At 42.9% G+C, this 27,144-nt stretch overlaps 1 long non-coding RNA gene across 1 annotated transcript in view; it reads right to left on the minus strand.

Moving 5' to 3' along the window:
- LOC133750372 (uncharacterized) overlaps positions 1 to 26,866 on the minus strand; it is a 50,189-nt gene extending 23,323 nt beyond the window's left edge. The window contains exons 1-3 of the long non-coding RNA XR_009864704.1: positions 26,794 to 26,866; positions 26,253 to 26,346; positions 12,673 to 13,030 (exon numbers count right to left, since the gene is read on the minus strand). This is a non-coding gene — a long non-coding RNA (uncharacterized LOC133750372). The remainder of the gene's footprint in view (positions 1 to 12,672; positions 13,031 to 26,252; positions 26,347 to 26,793) is intronic.
- Positions 26,867 to 27,144: the final 278 nt, after the last annotated feature.

Consider the following 27,144-nt stretch of genomic DNA (forward strand, 5'->3'; position numbering starts at 1 on the left):
ATTCTTTTCAGACCTAGGCAAAAAAAAGATGCTAAAATTCAAATGGAAACACAAGAGACCCAGAATAGCTAATGGAATCTTATATGTGAAAAACAAAGCCAGAAGCATCACAGTACCAGAATTCAGGACATACTTAAGGACAGTTACAATCAAAACAGCCTAATACTGGAAAAGAATACACATGTAGACCAATGGAACACAACAGAAACTCCAAAACTCAATCCACACATCTACAACTAATTTACCTTTGACAAAGTATCTAAAATCCAACCATGCGACAAAGTGAGTCTCTTCAAAAAATGGTGCACGAAAAGGTGCATCTCCCATGCAGAGTATGAAAACAGAAACCTACCTTATTCTTACACAAAAACCAACTCAAAAAGGATCAAAGACCTAAATGTACAACCTAAGACCATCAAATTCTTAGAGAACATTGTGGAAACGATGCAAGATATTGCCAGATGCAGACTTCTTGGAACCCAGAAGCACAGGCAATAAAAGCAAAAACACACAAATGGCATTACATCAAGCTGAGGAGCTTTTGCACTGTAAACGAAAACTCAGCAAAGTGAAGGGCAAACAACAGAAGGGAGAAAATATTTGCAAATATTTGGTAAAGTATTAATATCCAGAATGTATAAAGTCTCAAGAAACTCAACAACAACAAAACAAACAATGCAGTTAAGAATGGGCAACAGACTTGAACAGACATTCTTCAAGGAAGGAAATTCAAATGACCACCAGACACATGAAAAAATGCTCAGGATCACAAGCCTTTAGGGAAATGTAAAACGAAACCACAATGAAGTTTCACCTCACCACAGTTAGAATGGTTTGCATACAGAAATCAACAAACAACAAATGCTAGAAAGGATGTGGCAAAACAGTACCCTAGGGGCCAGTGCTGTGGTGTACTAGGTGAATCCTCCTCCTGCGGTGCTGGCATCCAATATGGGCATCGGGTTCTAGTCCCAGTTGCTCCTCTTCCAGTCCAGCTCTCTGCTGTGGCCCAGTAAAGCAGAGAAGGATGGCCCAAGTGCTTGGGCCCCTGCACCCACATGGGAGACCAGGAAGAAGCACCTGGCTCCTGGCTTCAGACTGGCGCAGTGCTGGCCATAGTGGCCATTTGGGAGGTGAACCAATGGAAGGAGACCTTTTTATTTGTCTCTATGTCTATAACTCTACATGTCAAATAAAAGAAAATTTAAGGGGTGGGTACTGTGTGGCAGTGTGTTAAATAAAGCACAGGCTTGAAAGGTGGGAATCCCACATGGATACAGGTTCTTGTCCCCGCTGCTCCTCGTCTGATCCAACTCTCTGCTCTGGCCTGGGAGAGCAGTAGAAGATGGCCTGGCCAGCGCCACAGCTCACTAGGCTAATCCTCGGCCTGCGGCGCCAGGACCCCAGGTTCTAGTCCCGTTCGGGGCACCGGATTTTGTCCCGGTTGCTCCTCTTCCAGTCCAGCTCCTTTGTGGCCTGGGAGTGCAGTGGAGGATGGCCCAGGTGCTTGGACCCTGCACCCACATGGGAGACCAGGAGGAAGCAACTGGCTCCTGGCTTCGGATCAGTGCAGCGCTGGCTGCAACGCAGAGGCTGTAGTGGCCACTTGGGGGGTGAACCAATGGAAAAAGGAAGACCTTTCTCTCTGTCTGTCACTTTTTCTCTCGCACTGTCTAACTCTGACTGTCAAAAAAAAAAAAAAAAAAAAAAGAAGATTGTCCAAGTCTTTGGGCCCCTGCACCCACATGGAAGACCTGGAAGAAGCTCATGGTTCAGAACTTAGGATCAGCTCAGCTCTATCTTTTGGCCATTTGAGGAATGAACAAGCATAGGGATGACCTCTCTCTATCTCTATACCTCTTTCCGTAATTCTGTCTTTCAAATAAGTAAAGGTAAATCTTAAAAAAAATTAAAAGCAAACAAGAATATTGCATTAGTCTAGTTTTAATGATCTGTGATTACTTTAAATATAGGGTGTATGGGTAAAATGGTCATTTTTTCATTCAACTGATTATATTTGCTGCATATATTACCACTAAACTAGGGTTTGTCCTTTTTCATTATTTTTAGATTACTTTGTTCATTAGAAAGATACTGTTACATACAGAAAGAAAGAGGGAGAGATCTTCCATCTGCTGCTTCACTTCTCCAATGGCCAAGACAGACAGGACAAGACCAAAATGAAGCCAGGAGCTTTTCCCAGGTCTCCCACTAGGGTGAAAAGTCATAAGCACTTGGGCTGTACTCTGCTGCTTTCCCAGGTGCATTAGCATGGAGCTGGATCAGAAATGGAGTAGGAACCGGCGCTGTGGCAGAACGAGTAAGGGTGCTTCTGATCCAGCTCTCTGCTATGGCCTGGGAAAGCAGTGGAAGATGGCCCAAGTCCTTGGGTCCCTACCCCTACATGGGAAGACCCTGAGAAAGCTCCTGGCTCCCAGCTTTTGATCAGTGAACCCCCAGCCATTGTGCAGTTCTGGGGAGTGCCCAATGGATGGAAGACATCTCTCTCACTTTCTCTGCCTCTCTATACAATTGCCTTTCAAATAAACAAATACATCTTGAAAAAAAGAAGTGGAGTAAATGCTACTTGAACCAGCGCCCATATGGGATGCCAAACATTGCCCCCACACTGCACCCTGTTTTTAGTTCCTGAACTTGTTATTTGGTAAAGCATTTAGCCTTTTTACTCTAGTGAAAATTGAAAAACTATCCAAAAATGATGAAATCAAGGAAGTAAGGAAGAGAGGGACAAAGGGAGAAAGAAAGGAAGAGGTATACTGGGAGAGATAGTGTTGGAAGGAGAGCAGAAGGAAGGGAATGGCACTTTATTCTTAGTATTGTTCTATAAAATATATTGAAGAAACTTTTAGCCGAAAAAATAAATACATCCACTGGAGACAATATCAATCTTTAAAGGAAATTTACATAAAAAAGGTAACCACTCACATTACAGGAAAATTTAATATATCAAATGTGTATGTTCACAAAATTCTGTACTTGGAAAATCCTATGACTTTTATAAAATTGAAGTCTGAAAATCTTTCTGTGAAATAACCTATAAAGTAAAAGTGTAAGAGCTATATAATTGTGAATAAGTGTTACATAGAATAACACTGCATGCCAGCTGCAGCGTGCTGGCACCAGCGGCCATTGGAGGGTGAACCAATGGCAAAGGAAGACCTTTCTCTCTGTCTCTCTCTTTCTCACTATCCATTCTGCCTGTCAAAATAAAAAAAAATTAAAAAAAATTAAAAAGACAAAAATAACACTGCATTGTAAAGAATGACACATCCTATAAAGTAAAACCTAAGAAGAATTTGCATTCCTAATAACTGTGACAGTGTGAAACAAAAACACATGGTTTAATGTCTCATGAAAGCAAATGGAAATATCAGAGATGGAAAAAACTCAAAAGAGAAACAGGAAGTACTACAAAGTATACATTCCAACGTAAGGGGAAGATATTTCAAGAACTCACACCTGGTTAAGACCTGCAGGAGTCAAGTCATCCCCAACCCCCAAACAACAATCAGAACAGAAACTCCGTGAAAGAAGAAGGTTTCACAGAGCTGCCTAGAAGGATATGGAAAGCATGCACCACGACAAAGCTGTGCGCAGTTCATCAACATGTCTTGAAAGACAACAAACTCACAACTGCTTCCTTCCACAGACTTTTCAAAGTACCTCATGTTGCTCCCTGCATCACATTAAATAACGAGAACAAATGCTGGCACATAACAGAAACATCTTTGAAAGACAAGAAATACACCTTTACCAAGAGAGAGTCCTCTGCCCCAATTCACACTTCTATAAGCTGACCTCAAGCCTCCAATTGCATTCCAGGCTAGATCAGGTTCTTGTCTTCCTAAGCACAACACCTATCCAGTTTTCTCCCAGATAAGCCTCTCTCCATCCCTGGTATGCCTGACACCTTTCTCGAAGTTTCCTGAATAACCGTGCACACATACCACAGTCCCTAAGAAAGACCACACTACACTCCTCACCATTTTCTTACCCTTATTTTCCTAAGGTTTTTGCCCAGGTGCTGTCCCAGGTCTAACACTCGGAGACTCCAGCAGTTCTACTAGAAGACCTACCAGCTCCTCCCTATTATGACTCTACTGAGGTCACCTGACCTCCTCCATACAATCCTTCCCTATCCCTATTTATATCATAGGACGGCGATATACAGAAATTACCTGATTTCAGCTCCCAACTCCTTGCATGCCCCAGGTTCTTCCATGGCATCTAACCCTCCACTCCCACAAAAAATACATACATCCCGTCATTCTTAGCCCCAAAATATAAAACCAAAACTTTTATTATCTCATCTCTCCAAACCAGACTTCTTGGGTTTTGTACTCTGACTCAGCAGCACACACTTTTCCTCCAGGTCTCCCTCCCATTTCCTGGATACCCAAGTCTTCCCCTCTTACCATGTTCTTTGGCCCCTAATTCTCTGCAGAGCCCCGGGGACTCATTCCCCAACATCCTATCCACTCCGTCTCCATGGTCTCCAAATCTACTGAAGCCCACCAGGCCCCTACATTTCTCCGATGCCTGTGGGGCTACCCCACATGACCCTCACTGCCATGGGAATGAAGTCTACATCTCTGTCTGCATGGACCACCCAACCCCAGGGAATGGGCTGTCTCTTCCCTTCCCCTTGTGCACCCAGGTCACAGCGACCACTTGGGCAGCTACATCTGCTCACCAGTTGCTCCTCTCCAGGAAGAAGGCCCAGCTGGCATTGGGCAGGAAGCCATGCAGTCTCTCCAGGAATGGGAGTTTACTTGGCAGCTGAGCTTCAGCGTCCACTCTGTATTAGTTTCACATCCAGGTCCTCTGGGAGGGAGGAGGGGAGCCAGACATCCGCTTCTCGGCTTCCTAATGGCTGAGCCACTGCCCACCCCCACTAAATCCAAACCTGTGGGTTTCTGGGGAGAACACTGTTGAGAAATCCCAGGATCCCGTCTCCTTGAAGCAACCCCTGGGCATCTCTGTCCATAAGCTTAAATGCGCAAGCAACATCCAACTATCACCTCCCTCTTCCTCCCAGGATATACAGCTTCAGTGGAGGAGGCCAGGCTACCTTGATGAACCAGGGGCAGCTACCTTGATGAACCAGGGGCAGCGGCCTTAGCTCTAAAATGGCACTGCGGCCCAGTGCTCATAGCAATCAGGAAAGCTCCAGGGACATCTTCGATCCAGATCCAGCCAATCAGAACCTCAAGGTAATGTGGAGCTCTCTAGACCTCTGACATAAGATACAGCCACTCCCGTTGGTGCAGCACTCTGCCAAACTGCCCTGGTCAGGTACTGAACGGAGGATACCACCCACAATCCTTGGCCTGGTCGGTGGCCAGGGCTGTTGCCCAGAGTCAGAGAGCAGGGCTGGTGCTCTGTTACTCCACGTTAAAGCCACGGCATGCAGTGCTGTCTTTCCATGTGGGTGCCAGTGTGTGTTCTGGCTACTCCACTTCCAATGCAGCTCCCTCCTAACGTGCCCTGGGAAGCGGTGGAGGATGTCCCAATTCCTTGGGCCTCTGAAGCCACATGGGAGACCCAGAAGAAGGTCCTGGATCCTGACTTCATATTGGCTTGGTTTGGCCATCACGGTCATTCCGGGAGTGTACTGGCAAATGGAAGACCTCTCTCCCTCTGTCACTCTCATACTCTCACTCTCTCATTCTCGTTCACCTGCACTTGCTCAGTTTCTCTCTCTTTAATTCTTTTTTTTATTTTATTGATTTTTTTCACAGGCAGAGTTAGACAGTGAGAGGGAGAGACAGAGACAAAGGATTTACCTCCCAAATGGCCACTATGGCCAGCGCTACGCTGATCTGAAGCCAGGAACCAGGTGCTGCCTCCTGGTCTCCCACGCGGGTGCAGGCACCCAAGCACTTTGGCCATCCTCCAGTGCCCTCCTAGGCCACAGCAGAGAGCTGGACTGGAGGAAGAGCAGCCAGGACTAGAACCTGGAACCCTATGAGAGTCTGGCACGGCAGGCGGAGGATTAGCCAGGTGAGCCAGGGCGACGGCCTTCTCTCTAATTCTTAGAAATAATTGAAATAAAAGTTTTTATTAAAAATAAACACATTATCACCTCGTTAGATACAGAGAAATAACCTGAAAAGATTCACTCCCATATTTGATATAAAAAAAGTAGGTATACAAGGAATAGGCATCAAAATCTTAAAGGCTATGTATCACAAAACAACAGTCAATGTCATGATGGATGGGCAAAAAGTGAAAGCATTTTTATGAAACATGTAACAACACAAATATGTCCCCTTTTAAAACTATTGCTGAATGCAGAACTGTAAATTTTCACAAGTGAAAAAAGGAGAAGAAAGAAATAAACAGCACCTAAATTATAAAAGAGAAAGTGAAATTCTAAATGCTTGCAGGTGGCATGATATGGTACCGGAAAAAATACTAAAACAATCCACCGATAACACCGCTAGAACTGGTGAAACAATTCAGTGAAGTTTCAGGTTACAAATAAACATACTGTGTAAGCAGCAGTGTTTATACATTAATGATGACCTCACTGACACAGCAATCAACAAATATCCCAAGGACGATAACCACAAAAATAAAAAGTTTAGGAAAAAAATTAACCAAAGAAGCCAAAGAGCTCTATAATGAAAATCACCAGACACTGATGAAAGAAATCACCAAGGACACAAAAGTGGGAAGATGTCCCTTTAGGTGGATTTGAAGAATCAGTATAATTCAGATTTCTACCTTTCCTAATGCTACCTAAAGATTCAATTAAATTTTCATCTAAATACCAATGACATTCTTTACAGAATTACATAAAACAAACCTAAAATTCATACCAAATCACAGAAGATCCAGAATAGATAAGGTGTTCCTGAGCAAAAAACGAAACAAAGTGAGCCTGGATGCCTCACAACACCTGATCCAAAGCATTCTACAAATCTACCCTAAACAAAATATCATAGCACTTGCATAAAAAGTCACACACAGACCCATGGAAGAAAACAAGGCGAGCTCCAATATTCATCCACATATGTACAACACCTGATTTTTACACAAGGACTCAGACCATCCATTGGAGTAAGGAAAAACTCTTCAACAAATGGTGCTGCCAAAAATGGATGTATTTGTGTAGAAGATTGAAATTAGATTCATAACTCCCACAAAATATGAAAATCAACTCAAAATTGATCAGAGACCTAAATCTATAACCTGGGGCTATGAAGCTTTTTGAAGGAAATAGAAAGAAAAGTTCAAAGACATTGGAATAGGGGATGACTCTTGGACAAGACCCTCAAAGCCCAGGCAGCAAAATCAAAACCTAACAAATGGGATCAAATGATATTAAAACTTTTGCACAGAAAAGGAAATCATCATATAGTGAAGACATTCAACAGAATGAGCAAAAGATACTTGTCAGCTACCTATACGAAAAGGATTAATATCAAGAATACATCTGCAACTTAAAAAAACCACCAATAAAAAACCAACCAATCCAGTTATGAAATGGCTAAAGGAACTCAACAGTCAGTAACCCACAGATATACAGATGGCCAAAAATATAGGAAAAAATGCTCAACATCACAAGCTATCAGGGAAATGCAAAGACAAACCACAATGAGCTCACACGGACATACTGGCTAAAACCCAAAGGACAGAGAGTCACAATGATGAGGAGGATGTGGGAAAAGGAGAAATTTACACAGTGGTGGTAAAAATGTAAATTAGTGCAGCTACTGTGGAAAACAGTATGGAGATTTCTGAAGAAACCAGAAACAGACTTGCCATATGATGGAGAAATCCCTCTACTGGCTATAACTCAAAATATATGAACGTATCAATCAGAGAGATATGTCCACCACAATATTTATTCCAGTATGGTTCACAAGAAAACAAGAAATTGTCAAAGACTTCTAACATCATCAGTTGAATGGATAAGAATAATTCCCTCTCTCTCTCTCTCTCTCTCTCTCTCCCTCCATCCATCCATCCATCCATCCCTTTCTCTCTCTACACAGACACACACACACACACACACACAAAATGAAACAACCTTAAAAATCCCTCTTTCCACAAACTTTTTCAAGGACCCTCTTGATGCTCTCTGCATTACCTTAAATCACTAGAACAAATGTGGACACATGACAGACACTCCTTTGAAAGTCAAGAAAAACACATTTACCAAAAGAAATGACCTCTGCCAGAATTCTGACATCTACAAGCTGATTACAAGCCACAAACTTCATTCCCAGCCAAAGACAGGGTCTCCATGTTCACAAGCTCACCTCTCAACCCAGTTTTCTGTCATATAACATTTTCTCCATCTCTTGGTAGTCTGGAGACGTGTTCCAATTCCCTGATTAAATCAGCACCATCCCCAGTACCTCCTGAAAGTTCCCTCAGCCTGCCTCCCGATATCCTATCCCTCACTTTTCCTAAGATTGCTCCCCAGACGATCTCCCGGGTCTTACACTCTGATGCTCCACTAGTTCTTACCAGTAGACCTACCAGCTCCTCCCTATTACAACTCTCCTCATTGTGGCCTGCCTTCCTCCATACAATCCTTCCATTTTCCTTTTCTATCATAGGATGGTGACATACAGAAATAACCTGTTTTCAGCTCCCAAAATCTTGCGTGTCCCAGGTTCTTCCACTGCATCTAATCCTCTTCTCCCACTGCATGAAGCACTTGCAACCCCATCGTCCTTAGTCTGAAGCTCTAAAACCCAAACAATTTTTACCACGTCTCCCCAAACCAGACTTCTTATGTTTTATACTCTGAATCAACACATGCAGTTTTCCTCCCAGGTCTCCCTCCCACTGCCTGGAGAACCAGTCTTCCCTTCTTAGCATGTTTTTGGCCCCTAAAACAAAATCTAAAACTCAATATCATCAAATTACTAGAGAACATTGGAGAAAACTTAAAAGCACTGGCATAGGCAAAGATTTCTGTGAAAAGATCCCAGTAGCACAAGCAATAAAAGCAGAAACAGACAAATGGGATTCCATCAAACAGAGCAGCTTCTGCACTGCAAAAGGGACACTAAGCAAAGTGAAGAGGCAACCGAATGAATGGGAGAAAATATTTGCTAACTAGGAAAATGATAAAAGATTAATATCCACAATCTACAAAAGCTCATGGAACTCTAGAACAACAAAACAAAACTTCCAGTTAAAAATTGGCAAAGGACTTGAACAGGCATGTTTCAAGAGAGGAACTTCATATGGCCAACAGACACAGGACAAAATGCCCAGAATCACTAGTCATCAAGGAAATGCAAATCAAAACAACAATGAGGCAACTGAAAGAATGGGACAAAATATTTGCTAATTCTGAAACTAATAAAAGATTAATATCCAGAATTTAGGCCGGTGCTGTGGCTCAATAGGCTAATTCCCCTGCCTGCGGTGCCAGAACCCTGAGTTCTAGTGCCGGTGAGGGTGCCGGATTCTGTCCCAGTTGCCCCTCTTCCAGTTCACCCTGTTGTGCCTGGGAGTGCAGTGGAGGATGGCCCAGGTCCTTGCGCCACGCCCCTGGCTCCTAGTTTTGGATTAGCCCAGCACTTGCCCCTGTGGCCCTTTCGGGAGCAAACCAGTAGATGGAAGACCTCTATCTCTGTGTTTCCCTATCTCTGGATCAATGCCACTTAAGAGAATATATATTTTTGAAAAAAGATCACTACACAGCTCACGTGGAACATTGCTCACCCTACCTTTCACCTGATGAATACTATGCTTAGTGGTTAAGTAAGCCTGTGAATATAAAACATGGACTAAAATTATGACTTGCAGTAATTGATAATAAAGGAAGAGAAACCAGGGAGAAAGGTGGATGGGGAGGGAGAGATAAAGAGAGATCTTCCATCTGCTGATTCACACCACAAATGAGCACAACAACCTGGGCTTGGCCAAGCAGAAGCCAGGAGCCAGCAGCTTCTTCTGGGTCCCCCACATGGATGCAGAGAACCAAGACTTTGCGCCACTCTCTGCTGCTTTCCCAGACACATTAGCATGGAGCTGAATGAGAGATGGAGTAGACGGGACTTCAACTGTCTCCCCTGTGGGATACCACAGCACCAGCACACCTGTTCTTACTTCTTAAACTTATTAGCCTTATTACTGTAAAATAAATTTAAAATATATTATCTAAAAACAGAAGAAACAAAAAGGAAGGAAATGAGAAAAGAAAGGAGGGAAGGATGGAAGGGGGACTCTGGGAGAGACAGTGTTGGAAGGAGAACAGAGAAAAGGGAATATGGATTTATTCTTAAATCAGTCTATAAATTATATTGAACAGTATTTTACTCCTAAACATATACACACATCCACTGGACACACTATCAATATTTAATAAAAACTTATAGAAAAAATATGCACTCACACTACAGAGAAAATGAAAGACACAACATGCACACTAGTAAAATTGTGTACGTGAAAAATTCTAGAACTTCTACAAAAACATAAGTATGAAAATGTTTCTGTAGAAATCATCTAAATGTAAGAGTAAGCTATAGAGGCCTGTGCAGCAGGTTAAAGTCATGGCCTGAAGCACTGGCATCCCATATGTGCACTGGTTCTAGTCCCAGCTGCTCCTCTTCTGATCCAGCTCTCTGCTATGGTCTGGGAAAGCAGTAGAAGATGGCCCAACTCCTTAGGCTCCTGCATGCATGTGGGAGACCTGGAAGAAGATCCTGGCTCCTGGCTTTGGATTCGCCCAGCTCTGGCCATTGCAGCCATCTGGGGAGTGAACCAGCAGATGGAAGACCTCTCTCTGTCTCTACCTTTCTCTGGAATTCTTTCAAATAAATAAAATAAATATTTTTAAAAAGAGTAAGCTATATGATTCTGAACACATGATAATCAAAAATACCCTCAATAACACTGCACTGTGAAGAATGACAAATCATTTAACTAACACTGAAGGAAAAATGTGCCTGACTAATAAATTTCACAGTCTGACACAGAGACACAGTTTAGGGACTCTAAAAGCAACTGGACATTTATGAGTTGGCAAGAAAAAACAGTTGTAGAATAGGAAGTATCACGAAGTATGCATTCCAACAAAGTGGGCATCTATTCCAAGAGCTCATATCGTACTCTTTCTGTTTAAATCCTTGAGGACTCAGGTCATCCCTAGCCCCCAAAATAATAAGAACAAAAACACAATGAAAGCAGGAGCTTTCACGCAGAGCTGCCTAGGAGGATATGAAAAACACCCATCACGACAAACACCCTCTTTCCACAAACTTTTTCAAGGAACCTCAGGAAGCCTTCAGTTGTATCTTAAATAACTAGAATGAATGTGAACACGTAACACACATTCAAAAGGCAAGAAGCATACGTTTATCAAGAGAGAGTCCTCTGCCAGAATTCTGATTCTACAAGCTGATTACAAGCCACACACTTCATTCCCAGCCTATGACAGGGTCTCCATGTTCCCAAGCCCCTTATCAACCCAGTTTTCTTTCAGATAACATCTTCTCCATCTCTCGGTATTCTGCAGATGTTATCTGAATTCCCTGATTAACCACATGGCTCAGCAAGCCCTCTCCTGGTGATTTACCCATAGGAAATGAACTCAGCAGATTCGAAAGGGCTATCTGTACCTCCACGTGTACTGCAGCTCAGTTCACAATAGCTAAGATTAGGAATCAAACCTGATGTCCATGAACTGCTGACTGGATAATGAAATTATGGCACACATACACTACGGAATACCATTCATTCGGGAACACAAAAATGCTGTCTTTAGCAACAAAACGGATGTAACTTGAAACCAGTATATTTAGTGAAATAAGCCAGTCCCAAAAGACAACTAACATATTTTTCCCTGATTTGTGGTAACTAAGAGAGTACCTAAATGTAGTGTGCAGGAGAGAAAATGACAGTAGGAGATAAGAAAGTTGCTTATAGTTCTTGTCTCACTTTAAAGACCAGTGTTTTTTTCTTCATGCTGTTTGTTGAACACTTTTACTTATTGAAGGGTTAATCATATAACTATATAGTTAGCTGAAAATAGATAATTATAAGAAGAGTGGGCACAACAGTGAAGAAGAAGAAGGCTGGGAATAAATATCAGTATGTTTGAATCTGTATGTAAGAAATATGAGATTTACATACCTGATATAAAATTTTAAAAAGTACATAATCTACTAACCAGACTAACAAAAATGATAAAAACTCCAGTAAATAAAATTACAGACATCATAACCAGCAGACATCATAACCAACATCACTGAAACACAAGGTTTCAAAGAAACTGCTATTCAGTACTATATGCTAGCAAACTGGAAAACCAGGAAGAAATGGAGAAATCCCTGGATAACAAGTACACCTGACCTATTAAGATTAAATCCAGAAGATATAGACATACTAAAACGAATCATAAAAATCAATGACAAGTAAAACACCCACCAGAAACCCTGCTAGAACTGACGGAATAACTAGGGCACATGTTACAAATAACCATACCTGTAACCCGCAGTCCTGTCCTCCAGCATGAGCCCAGCCACCCGCTTCTCCGCTTCCCACAGCTGAGCCTCCACCCGCCCCCACGGTCACCCAGCCTGTGGACCTGAGTGTCTACACTGCTCCGAGGAGCCACAACACCACCACCCCCCACCCCCCGAGGTCCCAGGCCTCTCACTGCTCCATAGAAAAACTCACCTTCACTCCCGCACTCTCCGGGCCAGTACCGCTGCCGAAAACGCCTCCGGAAGCTGACAATTACAGCAGCCGACAACACGCCGCCACCGCGGGATACATCCTCTCCATCTCCACCAGACCGAGTGCGCAAGCGCCCTCCATCTAGGACCCGCCTCTTCCTCCCAGTAAGCACAGCAGCACCGGAAGCAGCAACAGCATCAATGAAGTGAGTGACAGCCCAGCGGTTCCGCTCACTAGGCTAAGCCTCCGCCTGCGTGCCGGCACTGCAGGTTCTAGTCCCGGTTGGGGCGCTGTATTCTGTCCCGGTTGCTCCTCTTCCAGTCCAGCTCTCTGTCTCTCTCTCTTCCTCTCTCTAGCTCTGTAAAAAAATAAAAAATAAAATAAAATAAAATAAAATAAAAAGAAGTGTGTGACAGCTGTCTTGGCTTAACGCTTGGATAGCGGGCCTGTGTTGATCCTGTACTTGAGGACTAAGGTTCCTAGCTCCAGGCTTCTGGCTTCAGCCTGGCCCATCCATGGCTGTTGCCAGCCTTTGGGGAGTGAATCAGCAGATGGAGGATGTAAAAATATCTCTTTTTCACCACCTCCTATCATTTCAAATAAATGTTGCAAAACATGGAAACCACACACACTGATCATCAAATCCTATAAAGCCAAGTAGGAATCTGAGGGACAAAGGTGTGCAGAGCAAACCTTACTGGGGGTCAGGGGTGGCCTCCTCAGAGCCAGCCCTTGAGCTGAGATCTGGAGAATGAGAAGGAGTCAAAATAACAATCCCAGAGGAAATGAAGCCCGAGGAATGACTCTTCAAGGTCAACACTAGTTACTGCTGACCAGTAGGAACAAAGACTTAATTCACCACATTCTGTAAGAACCAAAGCACAAAGCAAAATACCTAAATATTTTGCAAGTTTTTGTTTTGTGAAACATAGAACAAATAGGAATTTCATTTTGTCAACCGAAGTTTTAGAACCAACTATATGGCCACCTTGCCACATAATGTGCAGAAACAACAGTCCTTGCCCACTCAGACTAAAAATGCTCTAAGAATATCATAATTAAAATCATTTCAACATTTCAAAATCTAATCTGGAAGTAAAAATAACCTGTATTGAGGTATCCAGGACCTTAGTTTTCTAACTGCAGTAATTGATGCTTCTTAAAATTCTAGATCCATCCTCTGATGTAGTTGCCTCTGTTGAGCCCCATATTCCTAATTAATCTAATAATATGACTGGGATACATACATTTTTACATTACATGTTTCCTCATATAACTACATTCATAAAGACAATCTAGCAGAATACATTCCTCAGGAACTTTTTCACAAAGTTAGGGAAACACTGGGTATCACAGAGGCAGAATCAAAATTCAGTGGGGCAATGACACACACACAACTATCTACTTGGGTTTCCCAGTCAATGCTATCAGTGCTGTGCTGGAGAACTTTCAAGGCAAACTGAGATAAACTATCTTAGCAAATTAGGAAAAACAGGAAGCAAAGCCTGCGAGCAGAAACTTCCTTTCTGGATTCTCAGATCCATTTCCCAGTTCCTATCCACAAAGTACAACTATAAATCCAGAAAATAACACCAAAAATAAAACCTGAAAATCAACACAGTGGCTGGGCATCTTCATTGCCCACCAAACAGAAGATGCCCCCACCTGGGAGTTCACCCATGCCAGCATCAGAATTCAGCCAGGTAGGCTCATTCCTTCTGGAACTATATGTGATACCTCTGAGCACTTATACATTTTACAATATACAATTTAAAATATACTTATAACATACAACATACAATTTATGATATATAACAAAAATAATTTTAAGATCTGGGAGAGCGGCAAGATGGCGGAATAGGCAGGGAGCACACTATTATTCCGGGAGAGAGACAGTTTAATCTAAGTGGAGATACTGCAGGGTCAAGGAAGAGTAGGGGATGAAACAGCAGAGGAAACTCTTCCGGAACTAGTGATTCACAGTGGACCTGCGTGGAGAGCGTGGGAGCCCAAGTTCGGGACACCAGCAGCAGACTCAACACACCAGCGCTGGAACGCGAGGTGAGCCGAACCTCAATAGCCCAAGACACCAGCGGGCAAGTGGACAGAGGAGGCTAGAGGGAACGAGGCTTGAAACTCCGTGGGGAAAAATTCACCAGGCTAACTAGAAGAGAGAGAGGAAAAAAATTAAAAAAGTGACCGATACGGACACAAGTTTCTCTCTCTCCGCTCACCTCTCAAAGGCGAGCAAGACAGAGCAGGCGCCATTTTGGACATACGTCATAAGCAGGGCGACCTCAGGTCTGCACCAGCCCTGAGCCTAGCAGAAACACCGGACTCTGGGGGGAGGGGTGAAATAACAGGAGATTAGGATCTAACCTGGCAACCCAGTGGGAGACTGCAGGAGAATTGGAGCCCACACTGAGGGCAGCACAGATTTCCTGTGTAGTCCTTGGGAAAGAGCTTCCGATCTCTGGCTCCTGTGGGTATATCATTTGCCTGCTAACTACCTCCAATTACGTTCAGCTGTGCGGAATTACTTCCCTTTTGAATCAAAAAAAGAGAGAGAGATTTACCACACCTAACCTGGGAGTGTCATCTTTGACACACCCTCAACCCTGAGGAATCAAACACAGCTCTCAGTCCACACTCATCTCAAGCCTCTAAGGCTCCACCGAAAGCAGACAGTCCACTTAATATAGAGCCATAGTGTAACAAGAAAAAACACCACAGTGAAGAAACCAAATATCTCCAACATGCCAAACAACAAACGCAAAAACCGAGGTAACAAGAACAAGGAAGACACTATGACGCCCCCAAATGAAAAAGACACCCCAATTCAAGATTATGAAGATGATGAGATAGAAGAAATGCAAGAAGCGGATCTCAAAAAATTGATAAGAACATTAAGAAGTTCTCAAAAACAAATTCTTGAACTACAGAAATCTTTAATGGACAAGATAGAAAATCTCTCTCATGAAAATGAAATATTAAGGAGGAATCAAAATGAAATGAAACAACTAGTGGAACAAGAAACTGGGATAGTGACAAGAAATCATAATGAAATGAAGAATTCAATAGATCAAATGACAAACACATTAGAGAGACTTAAAAACAGAATGGGCAAAGCAGAAGAGAGAATATCAGACTTAGAAGACAGAGAACAGGAAAGGAAACAGGCAAACCAAAGAAAAGAAGAAGAAATTATAAATCTAAAAAATATTGTCGGGAATCTACAGGATACTATTAAAAAACCAACATTCGGGTTCTAGGAGTTCCTGAAGGCATGGAGAGGGAGAAAGGATTAGAAGGCATTTTCAGTGAGATACTAGCAGAAAATTTCCCAGGTTTGGAGAAGGACAGAGGCATCTTAGTACAGGAAGCTTACAGAACCCCTAATAAACATGACCAAAAGAGATCCTCACCACGACACGTCGTAATCAAACTTACCACAGTGAAACATAAAGAAAAGATCCTAAAATGTGCAAGAGAGAAACGTCAGATTACTCTTAGAGGATCTCCAATTAGACTCACAGCAGACTTCTCATCAGAAACCCTACAAGCTAGAAGGGAATGGCGAGACATAGCCCAGGTACTAAGAGAGAAAAACTGCCAGGCCAGAATACTATATCCTGCAAAGCTCTCATTTGTGAATGAAGGTGAAATTAAGACTTTTCATAGCAAACAGAAACTGAAAGAATTTGTTGCCACTCATCCTGCCCTGCAAAAGATGCTTAAAGATGTGTTACACACAGAAACACAGAAACATGGTCATCAATATGAAAGAAGGTAAAGGAAGGAAACCTCACAGCAAAGATCACAGGAAGCTCAATTTCTCTTTGACATAGAATTAAACTCTGATGCTCTGTTAAATCAATGTGTTAAAGTAATCTATTATATTCTCTTGATGTCTGTTAAATTCTAATTGTTCAAAAACAGCTGCACTTTTATTAAGAGCTATGGGTTATTTAAATATGTGCTTATTTTCAAAGATTTGAATAATCACCTTGTAACAATGATCAAATTTGGTCTATGTTATGTCATGATTTTAAGGAATCTTATTTCAACCAGATATTCTGGATTTTGAGCCTTCTTGGCATTCTTGACAGGCATTCAAAAAATCAAAGTTTCAAACAATCTGGTCTCTAAAATTTCCAGTAAATCCTGGACTTTGGTTTTTCCAGTTTGGGCCCAACTGAAAAAATCGAAGGACCTATGTCTCTCATCTTATAAAGACACCAACTAATCAGTCTATTTGGATTATATTAGAAGGACTGTCAGGATGTGATGTGGTACCAGACTTTAAGTTTCTATAATGGAAAATGCTATTAATACAAATGTTTGAGAATTAAAAAGTCTAATGATCTTGTGTTACTAGACATGATAGCTATCTTAATGAGAAAGCCCCAGAGGCCTAAAGGGTTAAATACTTGTAAAATCCTACAGGTGCTTTCAAAAATACTGTGAAGTAAGCAAGTGCCTCTTGTTGGTTGATGAGTTTATAATTTTAAACATGGCGACTTAAAGTCTTTTGTCATCCATAGTTATATATGATGTGCTGCTCATAAAACTAAAGTGTTGTTGGTTCTGTGTTTAGCTGTCCTCCTATAGGTTCCTATGGACTTTTTCCAGCCACTTTTATTGTATTCAGTACTTTGGGATGGCTCTGTAAACAGATGAAGCCAATAATGTATTAACAGTACCAACTGAGAGAAAGTATGGTTAACTGAGGTTACTAAAAACAAAAAGCAATTCAAATCAATTGGCAATCTACAAAAAGTGTTAAAAGATTTTAAAAGCTATTATTAAAATTGCTATATTGGTCTATTATGCTATGTTATATGTGAGTACATATTGTATGTCCACATGGGGAAATTTTATTAAGAGTTTTATTTTAAATGGCTTATGGATAACATTGTCCATAAATTTAAGCTGCTAAAATCAATCAAAGATAAATTTAATTTGTGTGACCTGAATATGTGTATCATATGTTTTAAACGTGTTGGTAGAAAGAAACTAAAAACATTTTAGATGGCTGTGCTTAAGTTTACTGGCTAAACAAACTACACCATGTTAGATATTTAAGAGGTGTTTCCAAATACATGATTCTTAAAATTTATAGAAGGCATTGGACCTTCTGGTAAATGTTTTCTTAAGTTGTTATCTAATGGTTGAAACGGTTTGCTAAGTATTCATGTAATATTGCTATTGTCAGCAAGCGATCTAGGACTTGCTCCCTCATTTCTCTATTCTAAGCCCAACTTGTTCTTTCATTTCTCTATTCTTTTCAAGGTAGGAAACTAATTCTATTATGAAGGAATCTGTAGGACGCACAATTTAATCTTTAGACCTTATAAAAGAGATGGCTAACATTTTTCTGTAATAGCATAGCCAAAATAAGAACTTAAATAATAATCTCATAGCTAGATTCACTTCGCCATCAGCGAAGTATACAGTAAGTAGAAAAAAACCTCCCTTTCAGACCAAAGGGAAAGAAAGTTTTAAAGTGAGAATATAATTTTCCTCATGGGCATTGTCTACTTTAGAAAAACTACTACAGAACATGCCTGTGACTATAGACTTGTAGTTCAGGCCACCGAAGATTAGAGATGGGACACGGGCACTCCCTTGACTTGCATCCTCTGGTCTGCTTTAACACAAACCAGGAGGAAAAGAAAGCTCGGCATCAGAAGCAATGGGTGGCAGGCCTATTAATGGCTGATCTGTACAGTGATCTGCCCTCAAGGAGACCCAACAGGCCAGTCCACTGCAGTGGCTTTCAATGTGGTAAGCCTGGGCTTCAGCAGAAGTCAGCTTGTGAAGAGCCCTGGCAGCTCTTCCAAGAGTTGGATCACTGGAAATGGACCTGCCCTGGAGTCAAAGGATGCCCAGGTCAGAGCCACAGATCTTATTGGCTCTAAGCTGAAAAGCCCTTCACTCAGCCCAACTTCCAAAGTGACCACTGCAGCTGAGGGGATGGTCAAGTAGGGTCAGCAACATTGCAGGCAGAACTGTCAATTTCTTGTTAGAGATGCCACCTGCCTTTACCTGGCCAGCTCTCCTCCCAGGCCAGCCAAGTAATGAAAGTGAACAGAGTGCCTTCCCCCAGGAGGTTCACACCTCCCTTAGGATATACCCCATGTGAAGAGATAGATAGGTCTGGGCCTCTTAACTTACAAGGCCTAAAGCCCACCAGATTATTATCAAGCCCCTTCTATCAGGTTCTATTTGCCTCTCAATCAGAAAAATTACTTGTAGCTTAGACAGCACCTTTCTTAGCTCCTCTAATAATGACTCTGTCCTTTGTTCTAGGCCCTGTCTAGTGTACTTGGGCCTCATTCCTTTGTAATCATAACCTCTACTCTACCACCAATGGCTCTACTCCCAACCTGTGTGTACTGATGGTCCTCTTCCCCACTTAATGCTGTATAATTGTTCAAACCTGGTAAATGCCACTCTTAGGATCCTTGATTACTATCCTCACTCTGTCTTTTATGACCTTGTCTAAATATGATCAGAGTCGGCAAACTTGGAAGGCTTCCATAGCCTTGGCAACTCATGACGACAGCCTAGGGTGGTTACTGGCGGCATAAACTAGAGTGTCAATTTGTTGGGTCAACAACAGGAGCCACTGTGCACTTGCTCCTCATGTGGGATCTCTGTCCTTAATGTGCTGTACATTGTGATTTAATGCTATAACTAGTACTCAAACAGTATGTTTCACTTTGTGTTTCTGTGTGGGTGCAAACTGTTGAAATCTTTATACTAAAATGATCTTCTGTATATAAAGAGAATTGAAAATGAATCTTGATGCAAATGGAAGGGGAGAGGGAGCGGGAGAGGGGAGGGTTGCGGGTGGGATGGAAGTTATGGGAGGGGGAAGCCATTGTAATCCATAAGCTGTACACTGGAAATTTATATTCATTAAATAAAAGTTAAAAAAATAATTTTAATATAAAATATACTATTTAATTTGTAACATACAATATAATACATAATTTATTCTTCCTTCCACCTGGCTCCTGAATGCCCGAGTGTCCCTGACCTGTGTTAGGGGCCAGCACATGATACACACACAGATTTCAAAAAGACTCACCAGGCAAGGATGGATGAACCTGAGTCAGGGTCCTGGTGAATCCACTAACACTCCTCAGACACCAGTGGCCCAGCCTTCCTGCATGTGTTGCTCATCATGGCGCTCACCTCCTTGTACCAAGTCCAGTGCCGGGGCTCCCCACAGGATCCGAGGATGAACTCCGCAATGCTGGACACCAAGAAGCTAAAGGGCAATAGCGGGGCTGAGCACCCCTTTTATAAAAATGGTATTCAACTGCATACTTCAGTTCTGATGGGATTACCTTCTGGTGCCAACCAATCAGAAAACAAAGACCAAGCCTGCACAGGCTGGCACAGGGGGCAGCGAGTAGGCAGGGAGGCAAGGCTCAGGGTAGTGGGGCCACAGGTCATTTGCTTCATTATTTCTTTTGAAATTATTCTGCCATTCATTTTAAAATTTGACAGAGTATTTTTCATTAGGTACCTCTCTAATAAATAAAAGGAAAATACATTATATTTATGTACATATTGTATATGGTTTTTTTTTTTTAGCATTTGGAAATTGCCAGGCACCACATGAGATACCAAAACACAATGGTGACAAAGACACAAATTTGCCAAGTTCTCTGTCTGTTGTACTCTATTTTACTATATCCATCCCCAAACCATAAGGGGAAAGAGTCTCCAGTTGCTATTTAAAAAAGCAGATGAAATTAAACATGGAGAAGTCAGCAAATGAAAATACAAAGTGCTGGGGAAAGTATGGTTGAGAGGCTGAGACCACCCTCCTTCAGGAAGCTGTGGAGCAACCTGCAGCACCTTACTCTGTAACAGAGCGCTGGGGCTCAAGGTGCATAAGTGCCCTCTGCTAGACACCTGGCCAGTCCACAAGTACAAGAATGGCATACTCTACGAGATGACCCAACCAGAGCATGGGAGGGGTGTGTATGTCCTTGCCTCCCTCTCAGTAACTCTACCTTTCAATTAAAAAAAATACTATGTATTGAGTATGTAGCTGCACATGAGGGTACTTCAAAAGGTTCATGAAAAATGGAATTAAAATAGCTTGCAGGAGCAGGCATTTGGTTTGGCAGTTAAAATGCCAGTTGGGAAGCACATGTCCCATACCAAAGTGTCTGGGTTCAGCTCCCAGTTCCACCTTCTCAATCCAGCTTCCTGCTATTGTGCACACTATGGTGCAGTGGGTTTTATATTCTCCCTCTCTCTCAAATAAACAAAAAAAAAATTGTTCCAGATCCTGCACAATTTCCACAAACCTGTTAAAGATCTGCACATGCTGAAACTCTAAGTACAAAAACATGTCCATTAATCTGCATGAATAGCAAATGCCTCCCAGTGTTTTCCCTCCAGGGACCAGGGGAGGAAGGTGGGACTGGGGTCTGAGCAGGACTTCTACATTATCATGAATGTTTTACTGCCTTTAAAATGTTAAAACAAATGTGGCATGTCAGTCTTCCTTCTCCAAGGTGAGTGCTGGGTTGGGCATTTTATCAGATTCTGCACTCGTGGTTTTTTTGTCAATACTGAGCCGAAGAATTCTTGTTACCTGACTGTGTCCCTAGACATGCTTCCCCCATCTTCATGGCAGTGTATGGTCTCCAAGGACTGAAGTTACTCCTTAACTCCTCTGAACATGCCAGGGGCATGCACCAGGACTGTGCATGCAGGGAGGGAGGGTGGAGTGTGGAAACCCAGAGACCTCTACAAGCTTTGTTCTCGATGGGCTTCTTTGGGTTTGCCCTAGCTATGGCCAAGGGCACGTGGCCCACACCCTCCTGGGGTAAGTGTGGGAACACTGGGCTTGTCGGGGTTGAGGGTTTTACCAAAAATCCCTGTGCCCTTTCCCAACCTTACACCTTGCGTGAGTACTCTGGATCCTCCGTGGGGGCAGAGATTCCTGGCTAAACTCCAGGCAGTGGATGACAACTTAAGTTGCCCTTGATGTGTATTTCTCTGGGGTCTGAAATCACCATTACAAACTTGCTGCATTTAAAGGCTTAACTTCTGGAAATGATACAACAGAATTTTACAACAGCAGGATTTTCAAGAATGGAATCCAGGGTGCCCACTGGAAAGGGATTGGGATATTTTGCCAATTCTCCCACCCAAATTTCTTCTCCTGTGTATATTTCAAATGCCCTACAATTGAGTTACATTTCCATCAAGATTTCACATTTCTGAGTATTCCACCTGCAGGGCACCCCTCATGAAAGGAAGAACGAATTCATTAGCCCAGCTCTTGTCTCTGGGCTGGCAGCAATCACACTCTCTAAGAGGCTCGCGTGTCTCACATGGATTTACCTGAGGTTTTTCCTGGCATTTGGACAATTATTTAAAATGCTAAAAAAGTGATGTAGAAACAGGATTACTGAGGTGAAGAGGAGAGGAAGGGAGGTTGTCACAGGACCATGACTCCCAATTGAATAGTTCCTTTCTCAGTTCTGTGTTAATTGTAAAGGAGTATAGTGCCTACCACACACACACACACACACACACACACACACACACCCTCCAGCCCCAGGACAGGGAGGAACTTGATCTCTATGCTAGAGGTTGACCCTGTACTCTCATGCCATAAACTCACATGATCTGCTGACTGTCATTACCAATGGCCAGAAACTTCACCAACTGCTCAAAAGTTATTACCTAATTACCGATGGCAACACAAGCATGGTGCTAAGCAGCATTGTTCATGCATCAACTCAATTAATACTCACAACATCTTCTCAAAACAAAATCCCCAGGAAGCAAGGTCAGCATCACCCAGGAAAATGCTAGGATCACAAATGATCACACTGCTGCTACTTGAGACATGCCAACATGCGGAGCCCAGTCTGTGATGTAACAAGTTCTCCCCAAAATTCTGATGTGTGCCAAAGTTGCAGAATGATCACTGAGAGAGTGGGGGCTGTTATTACTTCACAATGAACACCTCAGGCCCTGAAAGGTAAATTGATCGTTCAAGGCACAGACAAAGAAGAAGACACCCTATTTGAAACCAGTCAGGCTAACTCCAGAGCCCAGTCCCTCAAACACAGTGCTACAATGCTCATTATCCGAGGAATGAAGTATGGATTGAATCAGTGAGCATCAGACAAAAATATGACAAATGAGTCTGCAGTGATAACTCTAAATCTCAACAGCTGAGCCAGTGATGGGCCACAAGAACAATGAGACTTCTCAGAAACATCAAATTGACTCTACATCCACCAAGTTGGTAGCACTCAAATAAATTAGGAGCTGTCCATTTGATGGAATACCATTCAGCTCTAAGTGTGATGGTTGCCAAGACGTCCAATGGCCCATAAAAATACTTAGTGTATAAGGAGGCAGGAAATACTAAGTCTGAGACCAGAAGCACCAGTATGGGCAGTTTTTCCCCAAGAGTCACAAGTGGCTGAGGACTTGGGAAACTGGGGGATTTAACAACCTGTGGGTGTGAATGGAAATTGGCACAGTTATTCTGCACCAAAACTGGGTCATAGATATTTAAATTTTAAAATATGCATGACTTATGACCCAAAACCCCCATTTCTTAGAAAGAATCACATGTGCATAGTCAAGCTGGATGATTATCACTGCAGATCAACACTTCTAAGGGGGAAAATCTGACAAAAACTAAGCTAAAATCATTACATGGATTGGATAAATAAATCAGGTTTCTTCTATATTGAAGAATGTGATCTGCACATTATAAGGAACCTGGATATCCCTGGTGTATATATATATATATATATATATATATATAGAGAGAGAGAGAGAGAGAGAGAGAGAGAGAGAGAGACTCTATACCATTTGTAAGTTTCTTGACTACACTGTTAGGAATAAAGTATAAAATTAATTGTTTATCTTAAAAGCAAAAGGATTTGAGAAGAAAGGGAGAAGAAAGCAGAGTGAAATTAAACACAACAGAATCCCAAATGCATACACATCACATTATCTATTTTCAGTGCATATTTTCATCAACAAACATCTAAACAAGCGACCACAAAATTGCGATCTCACTTTAGGAGATAAGCAAACAGCTCTCTCTTACTGGCAAAGAATATGCAGTGGGGGCCTCTGGCTTCTCGGTCTGCCTGTAGCAGCTAACCTTGTCCCCGAGGATGTAGGAGAACTTCTCCAACATGGAAGACATGGCAGTGGTTAGGATGCTGAGACCACCCCTCACTCTCACCTCCAAGGCTGTAGTCTGAATCACTGTAGGAGACTGAAATGAGTTGTGAGGGAAACTCTTTGGAGGTGTGAACTTTATGCTTATAGCAAATTGCAGCATGGTCCAGCCACACCTCTAGTGCTCAGTGGCCACATCTTATACAGTACAGGTCTCTACAGTCAAGATGATCTCGCAGCAGCTAGGTCCAATCAGTCTTTTTGGGATTTGTAGTTCTGAAACATTTCTCCTGCTGACTGTCACCTTCCTTATCCTGGCCATACTCACTTCCATCACTTTCCAAAACATCTTTGCTTCTCACCCTTCTCTTACATCCCTGATGACTTCTTATGGAAGCCTCTTCCTTCACTCACCTCCCACACCGTTAGCACTCCTCCCGGCTTCCGTGTTACAGCCACTGTTCCTCTCTCAGTGTATCATTTTCTTGGATATTTTAGCCATTTTTAGAGTTAAACTAGAGATGATGATGGCTCCCATATCCTATATCTAGCCCTAATCATTCCTATATCAAAATAACTGGACATTCATTGTACCCCACCAACCAATTCAACTCAACAAACTCTAAAACTGACCTTATCATTTACCAACTCAAAACTCAGTGCATGATACTTGTCTACCAGCCAGCCAGAATCTACAGGAATGGGTCCCACCAAGCAGAAGCTGGAGAATTTACCTGCCACAACTTGGGGGTGAGGTACAACCAACACTTAGTCTGTAAACACCAGAGAGGATGCTAAAGTCTTTAATGCATAAAACAACTCCCCATGGCTACGAATTACCCAAATGTCAAGAGACCCACTGCTGAAAATCAGCTTTTTTCCTTCCTTTCTATTTTTAAATTTATTTTTAATATAAATTTTATAAATAAAACCTTAGGAAATGAGTGAATCTTCCCACCATACCCATCCTCCCATCTACACTCCCACAACACTTCTTCCTCCCCCTCCCCTTCCCAGTCCCATTCTCCATTAAAATTCATTTTCAATTAACATTACACACAGAAGACAAATTCTATATTAAGTAAAGATTTCAGCAAGTTGCACACACATGCGCTCACACACACATACACGCACACAGTTTGAGAACTAGTTTTACAGTTAACTCTCATAATGTAACTCATTGAGTACAGAGATACTGCATAGGGAGTTAGAACACAGTGACTCCTGTTATTAATTTAACAATCTCACATATGAGGTCAGTGAAACAGCTTTAAAGCCATAGCTGTACCTGTATGGTGTGGAGCCCAGTGGCTATGCTTATTCATGTCCCTTTCCCAGACTCTGGAGTGGGGCCCAGACTCTTCACTTTAACAAGCTCCCCAGTCGACTGTTATGTGCACTAAAGGGTAAGAGTCACTGCTGTGAGGCAGAGCCAACCTCAATGTCAAAGAGATTCACGCATTCTTCTTCAACGACAAGCACTGGATCACTTGATACACATAAGAAGCTGAAATTCAAAATCTGAGTAATCCCCTAACTTCAGCCTTTAGGATCAACAACCTCGGCTTTCATGGGAGTTACTTAACTTTGAGTTTTCCCTTTATCAGCACAATCCCAGAGAAAGTGAGCCATAAACTTCACAGTACAAAGTAAAGAGTGTTCACTGCACAATTCGTTTCTTCAGTCCTAAAGCTCACAACTTGTTTCTTGCCAAGTTGATACTTGGAAATACAGAGCCATGTTTGGTGCTCTCTCCACTGGAGAGACTGCAGCAAAGGCCGCTGCAGGAAAATCTTCAAACCTTTTCATTTCATTAAGCTTAGTATATATTGTGAAACACACGAAAGATACCGCTCTTGAGATACAAGGATAAAAATAGGAGATGGACACAACAGCCGGAGCTAAGCAGATTTGAAGCCAAGAGCCAGGAGCTTCCTCTAGGACTCCCACACAGGTGCAGCAGCCCAAGGACTTGGGCCCTCTTCTACTACCTGGCCAGGCCACAGTAGAGCTGGAACAGAAGTAGAACTCCCGCCTCTCGAACCAACACTCATATGGGATGTTGATACTGCAGGCGGTGGCTTCATCCACTATGCCATGGCTCAGCCGACCCACTGCCCAAATACCTAGGCTGTTCCCACTTGTGATCCAGCTTTCTGCTCATACCCCTAAGGAAAGCAGAAGAAGCAGCCCAAAGGCTTAGGCATCTGAACCCACATTGGAGTACTAGATAAAGTACCTGGCTTCTGGTCTGTCCTGGCCCACCCCTGGGACATTGTAGCCACCTGGGGTAGGAACCCATACATTGAAGATCTCTCCTGCACTGCCTCATCTATAATTCTGCCTTGCAAACCAATCTTTAAAAAGAAAAAAAAATATCTAGTACTTACTATGAGATGTCAGAACCTTGGACAGGCTGGAACAGAGCACAGAGGGATTCTTGGTGTTTCTCTAAGCTTCTGATTTCTCCTCCGAGTGTGCAGTCTGTGAACATTCACCAGATTACGTGCCAGTTAATTCGAGCGCCCCATGCCCCTGTGTCCCTGCACACACATCTTCCACTGCCACACAACCCAGAGCAGAGAGGCCACGAGTCAAGGCCTCTTCTCATGGATGTGGCCAAGGCTACATCTGGCCAGGAACAGGAAACCCCCAAAACAGTACCAGGACCGTGGGAAAAGTTCTTCTTCTCCCAACTACCCACCACACCCTCCAGGACTCCTGTCACACTCCCCCTCCCTTTCCTTTCCCCCACACACATTTCTTAGCCTCGTTTCACACCTCCCCACATTCATTCCACCTTTTCATTCTCTCCCATTCCTCTCTGCTCCCACCTCTCCCTTGACATTCTTCCTCCTCCTACTATCCCCTTAACCCCCTTGCATGCACACCCCAGCCCCTGCCAACACCGTGACAGAAAGGCCAACACACCAAACTCAACGCAGAAAGAGCATTTCTGTTCTTCTGGAACAGGAACTCAGTAAGAAGCATACTCTTCCGGAGGGAGCCGAAGAAGAGAACCAAGCCTAGTGATTTCCAGAAGCCCAAGGTAACTGATGTGGCCGCCTCGGGCCCAGCCTCTCCAGATCCAGGCCTGACCCTGGGGTTGCTGGGTCTCCCTCATGCTCTGCCAGCAGGGTCGAGGACAGCTCTTCATTGCTCGAAAAGGCTCTCGGGTTGAGCCAATGCACTGCGGACTCCCACCTGAGCACATTGGGTCAAAAGGGATCACGCATGTGCACGCACTTCCAAGGAACAGTGCAGGGCACAGGCGCAATCCCC

The sequence above is a fragment of the Lepus europaeus genome, chromosome 21 (assembly GCF_033115175.1).
Source record: "Lepus europaeus isolate LE1 chromosome 21, mLepTim1.pri, whole genome shotgun sequence".
Lineage (NCBI taxonomy): Eukaryota > Metazoa > Chordata > Mammalia > Lagomorpha > Leporidae > Lepus > Lepus europaeus.